Genomic DNA, 9,065 nt, shown 5'->3' with positions numbered 1-9,065 from the left:
ATTCATTCAACAGCATATATGCATTTATACTTAGCCATAATCATGGCTCCGCCGTAACACGGCAATAATCTAGCCATCCGGCTCACGGTTAAATCCAAAACCGGCCAATTCATTAACAATTACGGCCCCTCGGCCCATGGTAACAAGCACTTCCGCCGCCATTCTCCGTTCAAGAGAGTTGGGTCCTATAACATCAAAGAACCCAAAATCTCAACATTTTTGCTCATGAAACTCGAAATCAAGGGCTGGAATTTCAAACAGTAAAACGTGGCTTACCTCAAGATTAATTGTATGGGTTTTGTAGAGCTCTCCGGGGTAAACGCGTGGCCGCAAATGGAGCGGCAATCGGAGCTCTAGATCAAAAGTTATGGTGGTTTGAAGATCAACCAAGGGAGAGAACTTGAGAGAGTGTTCTTCCCCCCTCCATATTAGTTTTCAGCGTGTTTGAGTGTGTTGTGAGGAGAGAGAGTGCTGAAAACTAGGGTTTTGGTTTAGTTATGTTGGGCCAAGGGCCCACTTTGGGTCCGGTTGGACCGGTTTGGCCCGTTCGGTCCAATCTTAGTCCGATTTCTATAAAATTAGTATCGAAATTCTCGTCTCAATTTCCTCTATCATATTAAGCCATAAAAATAACATTTTTGACTTTCTAGAATAAATTCTCATTTATGGGTTAATTAGCTGTTAATTAACCGGGTCTTACAATTTTGGGACTTGGATTGTATATGTATGTATATGATATTCTCCGGCCAACCTTAACTTCGCCGGTTGAGCCCGGAGCTTGAATATTTTGTATCATTTGACACTCCTTTCTTATATTGCGTATGTGTATCTTTACTTTTCTTCATATGCAAGTAAACATTATCTTGAGCGTTACGCTTTTATTTTCACGATTTTGCTTTAACCAACTTTCAAGGCTCCTCGAATATTATACTTTTTCAACTATATTATGTATGTATATTTTATTTTAAATGTTGTAGTACCACACCAACTCTGTTTTATGGCTTAAGCGTAAAGTTCTGTGTGGTAGGGTGTTACATCAATCATTTAATTAATGTTGACAAAATAAAATCATAGTGTTTTCCAAACTAATAACTTTATAAATAGTTGAAATTTTTTGGGGGAAAGGGGCGAAGATATTTAAACTCTATCATCGTGAATTTAAATTATCACTAAAATTTAATTATATCTTATTTGCGCATTGAAAATTTTTTAATTTTAATCCTAGTCATACCCTAATATTTCCTACCCGACTCTATTCAGCCTTACCTGCAACGTGAGTTTAATCTCTACTAACTTCATTATACGGGTAGTAATATAATTTTTAACAATATACAAGTAATATATTTTTTAACAATATACCTGATCCTGCCTGCAGTTTAATTCACTATGTTCTCAACTTTATCAGAATGAATTGGGTTGGATTGAATATCCATTTATAGAGCTAGTATTGCTAGTCCTATGCCAAAATGGCCAAAGTGGGTTCGATAATAATACAAGATTTTAGCTAAATTATACCATAATAAAAACACATATTAAACTAACCATTAGTAAAAATTATTAATTTGTTTTCTTTAATAAATAAACAATAAATATATTAGAAATTTAAATTAACTTTTCTAATTGAAAATTCTAAAATGTGCCCTGATGGCACATGCTAGTTTACCCATAAAAAGTGCAGGATTTAAATTTTGTTGATAATTAATTGTGATTAATTTATGCAGTAATAATTGAAATCTTTTGATGTAGTATCTTTAGTAGGAGCCTCATTCATGATAATATAACAAATAATAATTAAGATTTAGGGATAATTAATCCTTAAATTTGTCCATAAAAAATAATTTATTTTTTAAATTGGTCTTTAAAAAATTTTAATAATCATATTGATCTTTTTGTCAGTTAGATAATGACGATAATGTTAAGAGTCTCGTGACACGATGACATAACAGATTAACATTGTAAACTCCAGATAATTAGTAAATAATTAACTAATAAATTAATTATTAATCAACGAAATTAAAAAATTAAATTTATAGTTTAATAAAGTAGAAATAATTAAAATGAGTTTTAACACGAATTTTAAAAAACTTAGCTCAAGATTAAACCGAACAGACCGAACCGAACCCAAACTAGGCCCAAGAACCCAAGGCCCACCCTATAAACAGGCAGTGAGCTTCTTTTCCCTATTTCACTTGTGCAAACACATTGAGGAAAGGGAATTAACGCTAAAACCCTAACCCTTGTCACCGAAAATTCAATCGTCCATAACTTTCAATTCGGAACTCCGATTGACAAGCCGTTAACGACAACGTCTTTGTCTCAAAATTCTTTTCAATTCTATCTAAACAAAGTGGTAAGAAATTATAATTTTTCTCCCAGTTCTCCCTCTTCTCAATTTCGTAATTTTAGGATTTGGATATTGAGAAATTGAATGATTTTGATTGTTTAGGTGAACTCTAGCAGCGGATAATCACTAGATTTTATCCAATAGATCTGTGGGTAAGGTAAGGAACAATTGAACCCTTGTGAAATATTGAATTAGTGAGCCTTATGATGATTATAGTGATATTGTGTGAATTAGATTGTGTTCTTGTTGATTTGGAGTTTAATTAGGCGGTTTGAAAGAAAATCCGGCTGATTAAGTTTGAGGAATTGACGTTTGGAAGCTTGGAGCTTGTGAAAAGAGAGGTTTTTGAGGAATTCTGAGCTTAGAGAGTAATCGGCTAAGGTATGGTTTTTGTTTCTCGTAGTTAATGTTTAATATCACGTGAAAACTTAGACTAGAAGACCTTAACATAGGAATGAACTGAATGAATTTTTGATGGATTGTGTATATGATATATGATGTGTGGTTCGGTTTTTGTAAATAATTTGCTATTGGAGTTGGTTGGTTTTGAGAAAATATTTAATATTGGAATTTGTTTGATTTTGAAATAATTTGATATTGGAAATGATTTGAATGACTAAGAGGTGTTTTGTTTGGTGGTTGGGATCCTTGAAGGCCGGTGGCAGGAGTTTGAGTTTTAGAGGAGATATTGCCGAAATTTCTTTAAGAATTTGAGTTTTGACTTGAAGTGGTTATTTAGAAAGATTTGAATTTTTTAAGGATTTTATAATTTGATTTTGAGTTATTAAGAAAAGGATTACGTTTTGAGTTTGTTTCATTTAATAAAGAATGAATTACGTTTTGAGATTGAATTATTAATGAACGGAATGGGAGGAATGATGATGATTGAATTTGAAGGAATGATGAGATTTGAGTTCAAAAGTATGATTTCTGAATGAATTGAATGACATTGATAAAATAGATTTGAAAATGAAATTGAATTTGATTAAGAGTTGGTATCCCGGGTAAGAGGCAGTGGCATTGTCCACTTGCTCCGAAAAAGAGATGAAGAAGAAGAATGATGAAAACTGATTTTAATTATGAAATTAAATGATCATAATAAATGAGACATGATTGAGGATGTGATTGATGACAAGTGTGTCTGTGTTTTATTATTATTTTAAAATATAATTGATTTTCTTTAAAATTTAACTTATTCTATTACTACTAAAAAATTTAATATTACTAACGGCAAAATATCCATTAATTATCTTATTATTGATAATTTTTGAATCTATTTTATCAATTTTGTGATCGTCAAAAATAATTATTATTAATATCAACCTCATTAACTGTTGGTAAAATAATTTTCCTGATAATTTTATTTTGGGATAAGTACGATTTTGGTCCCTGACGTTAAGGATCAGAATCGAAATCGTCCCTCTTCTAATTTTCGATTTAAAATCGTGTTTAATGTTTTTTTTCGTATTAAAATCGTCCTTTTAATTTTTTTTGGACAAAAATACCCTCACCACTACCAACATAATTACCTCCTTCACCACCACCACCACCAACTGCCACTCTACCACCATTATCAACATCATCATCACCATCATTGCATTGGGGAATTCTTTTTGTATCCCCTTTATTTACATGCTTGAAAACTAACTCGTTTTCTTTTTTTTTTTTGTTTAATTTTATATTTTTATTAAAGTAAGGGTAATTTCGGAATAAATTAAAAAAATTTATTAGAAAGGACGATTTTAAAATGAAATGTAACATTAAGGACGGTTTTAAGTCGAAAACTACATCAGGGACGGTTTCGATTCTGACCTTTAACGTCGGGGACCAAAATCGTACTTATCCCTTTTATTTTTTATGTTTACGGATAGCTATAGCGTTGGTATTAACAAAAAAAAAATGAAATTACCACTTGTAAATTTATTTCTTTATTTAATAATTCTATGGTAATATATAAGTACACAAGACCACACAAATTTTACATTCATGAGTCATAACAAATTATTAAATTCCAAGATTTTTATTATTAAAATATAGGTAAACTAATATAGCATTATTTCTAATTGTAGGCATGTAGCTACTAGTTTCCCTTTTCACCATCTATGACATAGTAGCGTTCTTGTTTTGTGCTTGCATTGTTATTGTCTAACTTTGCACATGTACAATTGCCATTATTACACGCAGGAAATAGTGGATAACATGCATTTATTAGATAATTGCAACCACCAGGGCAATCCTTTTGTTGAGGCACCATTGGTGTTTTTGGGAGACCAAATCCTACAAAAAACAAATGTAATAAATTAGCATTTTTTTTCAATTCTCCTTCTCTTCAATTTTGTGATTTTAGAGTTTGGATATTGAAAAATTGAATGATTTTGATGATTTCGGTAAACTCTAATAGTGGATAATCACTGAATTTTATCCAATAGATCTATGGGTAAGGTAAGGAACAATTGAACCCTTGTGAAATATTGAATTAGTGAACCCTATAATGATTATAGTGATATTGTATGAATTAGATTGTATTATTGTTGATTTGGAGTTTAATTAGGCGGTTTGAAACGAAATCCGGCTCATTAAGTCTGAGGAATTGACATTTGGAAGCTTGGAGCTTGTGAAAAGAGAGGTTTTTGAGGAGTTCTGAGCTTAGGGAGGAATCAGCCAAGGTATGGTTTTGGTTTCTCATAGTTAATGTTTATTGTCACATGAAAACTTAGGGTAGAAGACCTTAAGATAGGAATGAAATGAATGAATTTTTTATGGATTATGTATATGGTATATGATGTGTGGTTCGGTTTTTGTAAATAATTTGCTATTGGAGTAGGTTAGTTTTGAGAAAAGATTTAATATTGGAATTTGTTTGATTTTGAAATAATTTGATACTGGAAACGATTTGAATGTCTAAGAGGTGTTTTGTTTGGTGGTTGGGGCCCTTGAAGGGTGGCAGGAGTTTGAGTTTTAGAGGAGATACTTCCAAAATTTCTATAAGAATTGGAGTTTTGACTTGAAGTGGTTATTTAGAAAGATTTAGATTTTTTAGGGATTTTATAATTTGATTTTGAGTTATTAAGAAAAGGATTACGTTTTGAGTTTGTTTCATTTAGTAAAGAATGAATTACGTTTTGAGTTTGAATTATTAATGAACGGAATGATAATGATTGAATTTGAAGGAATGATGATGAGATTTGATTTCAAAAGTATGATTTCTGAATGAATTGAATGACATTGAAAAAATAGATTTGAAAATGAAATTAAATTTGATTAAGAGTTGAGACCCCGAGTAAGAGGCAGTAGCGTTGTCCACTTGCTCCGAAAAAGAGATGAGAAAGAAGAATGATGAAAACTGATTTTAATAATGAAATTGAATGATTATGATAAATGAGACATGATTGAGGATGATTGATGACAAGTGTGTCTGTGTTTTCTCTCTAGTTATAAGGGTGACAGGGCACCTATTCCCTCTAATGGTGACATGGCACATAATCTCTCTAGTGGTGACAGGGCACGTATTTCCTCTAATGGTATTAATGCACAACAGAGAGACTGTGTTCGGATTAGCTACCAGAGATGTCGGGTTTGGCTTTATAACTGACAGATGAGACTCATCAGTCATAAGACAGGCATACATCATGTGCATTTGTATGTTTTGCTTGGGTGTGCATTGTTTTGCTTTGCTTAATTGCTTAACTCTGCTTATCTGTTACTTGTTCTATTTGCTGTAATTGTATCCCTGTCTATGTTTTTCTTACTTGAATTGTATGTGTATGCTTTCTGAGAAATTCCTCTTGGCAAAGGTATGAGGATGAGTTGTTCCACCGGTGATTTGGAGGGTTGAAGGAGATAGAGAGTGAAGTGTTAAGTTAAATTTAGATTTAGAACTTGAATGCCTTAGATAACTTACCTAATTTCTGGTTTAGTTGGGTCTTTAAGCTGAAATCTAACTGTCGGAATTCTAGGAAAGCCTTTGGCTTTTCCAGGGACTTTTATATTAACTTTGTGGGCACCTTTACCATACTGAGAACCCTCGGTTCTCATTCCATATATATTCTGTTGTTTTTCAAATACAGGTCGAGAGGCACCTCGTTGAGCGTTTAGAGTTTCCTGTGCAAGTGAAGTTTGGTTGTTTTGCGATGCTGTATTTTGTATTTATGCTATGTATATATGTATATAGATTCTCCTCTGTATATATTTTATGTTTGTCCCTCCTAGAGGTGACTTGGAGAAACATGTTTTTGTTATGTAGTTTAAGTTTTATTTTGGGTTTTATACATATATAATTATATAGTCTGGCTTGCTTTAGCTTCGCAGGTCGAGTTTGGAGCTTGATATTTGTGTTTTGAAATTCTGATATGTATAGTATATTTTTAGCCTTATTTTGATCTCATCCATCCATTTTACAGTTAACCTAAAACCTAAAATTATGTGAATGAAAATTGAATGATTGATTCCCCTTCCAGCCTCACTCTATAGCCTCTAATCAGTATTTTCGGGCCTGAAACTGGGTCAAAAGCAGCCCAGAAATCGTCCCCAACATTTTCTGCAATTGCAGCACGTGGCACTCTGTCACGCGTACGCGTCAGCCATGCGTACGTGTCGCTGAACAATTCCTGGTAATGCGTACGCGTCATCCACGCGTATGCGTCGCTTGCCTCTTGCACTGGTCACGCTGATTCTGCGAGACGAACGCATGAGCGACGTGTACGCATGATCTAACTGCAAGACAACTATGACAAATTGCATATTATTTTGAAGCCCCGGATGTTAGCTTTCCAACGCAACTAGAACCGCCTCTTTCAGACCTCTGTAGCTCAAGTTATGATCGATTTAGTACGAAGAGGTCAAGATTGACAGCTTAGCAATTCCTTTAATTTCTTGTGTTTCTTCCACTTTTGCATGCTTCTTTTCCATCCTCTAAGCCATTCCTGCCCTATAAAACCTGAAAACACTTAACACACATATCACAGCATCGAATGGTAATAAGAGGATTAAAATTAGCAAATTTAAGGCCAAAGAAGCATGTTTTCAATCATAGCACAAAATTAGGAAGGAAAATATAAAACATGCAAATTCTATGAATAAGTGTGAGAATAATGGATAAAATCCACTCAATTCAGTACAAAATAAACCATAAAATAGCAGTTTATCAATCTCCCCACACTTAAACATTAGCATGTCCTCATGCTAAGCTCAAGAGAAACTATAAAAGAGTGAAGAGGGATGGTAGGACTTATTAAATGCAACGTATCTATATGAATGCAACTACATGTAAAAATGATTCTACCTACTTGGTTAAAAGTAAATCAAATTCTCCAAGAACAAATATGAAATGGGTTCCACTAATTCAAATCATAAATGAAGTACAAATAGACTTGCAAGAAGAAAGCTCATGAAAGCCGGGAACAAAGAATCGAGCATCAAACCTTCACCGGAAGTGTATACACTCTAATCACTCAAGTGTTTAAGGTTCGATTCTCTCAATTCTCTACTAATTTTGCTTTCTAAGGCTTGCTCTTCTTCTACCAATTAACAAAAATTTAGTGCACAAATATACATATCAAGAGGTCTTTTCAAGGGTTGTAATGGGGTTAGGGTCAAGGTAGGATTGTATTTGGTTAAGTGGACTAAAATTTGAATCCTTGATCAACCTAAACTTCCCACCTAACCTAAGACATTCCACGTAATCAAAATGCAAAATCTAGCTACCCATTAAATATGCTTTCCACATATTCATGCATTCTTATTCTGAGTATAGTACATATGCATTGCTATCACCATTTACTTTAGGGTATTTTATCCCCTTTTATTATTTGCTCTTTTTTTTTTCTTTTTTTTTATTTTTATTTTCTTTTGTTTTTCTCAATGCATATGATTAAGGTATTGAATGCATGAACATGTCCTCAACATTCTTTTCACACTTTCACAAGAAGTCTAACATACTCAATTCCCAAACCAAATATTTCCAAACCCAATTTTCCCACACTTAAATCATGAACACTCTCACTAGTCTAAACTAACCAAGGATTCAAATTAATGACATTATTGTTTCTGCTTAGAGTTAGTGATGAGCTAAAGTAAAGAATAAATGGGGTTAAAAAGGCTCAACATTGGTTTGCAAAGGAAAATGAAAGGGTAAGACCACATGAGTATGTAAGCTTAGTGAAACAAATGCCTCAATCACATAAGTGCATGCATACATCAAACAATAGAAATATAGAATCAAGCAAGACAAAGATCACAATTTTAGAGATAATAAAATATTGGTTGATAAAATACAACCAATCAAATAGGCTCAAAATCTCACTGGTTTTGTGTGTTCGAGCTCTAAAACCATGTTCCAAATTAAATATATTCAAACAAGTTTAACAAAAATTTTAATTCAAATTAGTGAAATGCTCTAAAAAGTTTCTTGAAAAAGAAAATATTACTTCAACCAAGTAAGACATAAATGCAAGCAACTAACTACACATGCAATCTATTATGCAATGCAACAACTAACTACAAAGAAAATTGAGAATTGGTGTTGCATAGAAAGTAACTAACCCACGGAAGTCGGTATCGACCTCCCCAAACTTAAAAATTGCACCGTCCTCGGTGCATGCAAAGATGTGCAAGTGGACGGGTTGGTACAACTAATGAGCTTTCTCCAAAGATTGTGTGGAGAGACTTGTTTGTTCGCCCATTTAGAAGCTTTCCTTTTCTTTCTTGGTGGCCATCCTGAAAG

This window comes from Arachis ipaensis, chromosome B10 (assembly GCF_000816755.2).
Source record: "Arachis ipaensis cultivar K30076 chromosome B10, Araip1.1, whole genome shotgun sequence".
Classification (NCBI taxonomy): Eukaryota; Viridiplantae; Streptophyta; class Magnoliopsida; order Fabales; family Fabaceae; genus Arachis; species Arachis ipaensis.
Note: the sequence above shows the minus strand (reverse complement) of the source record.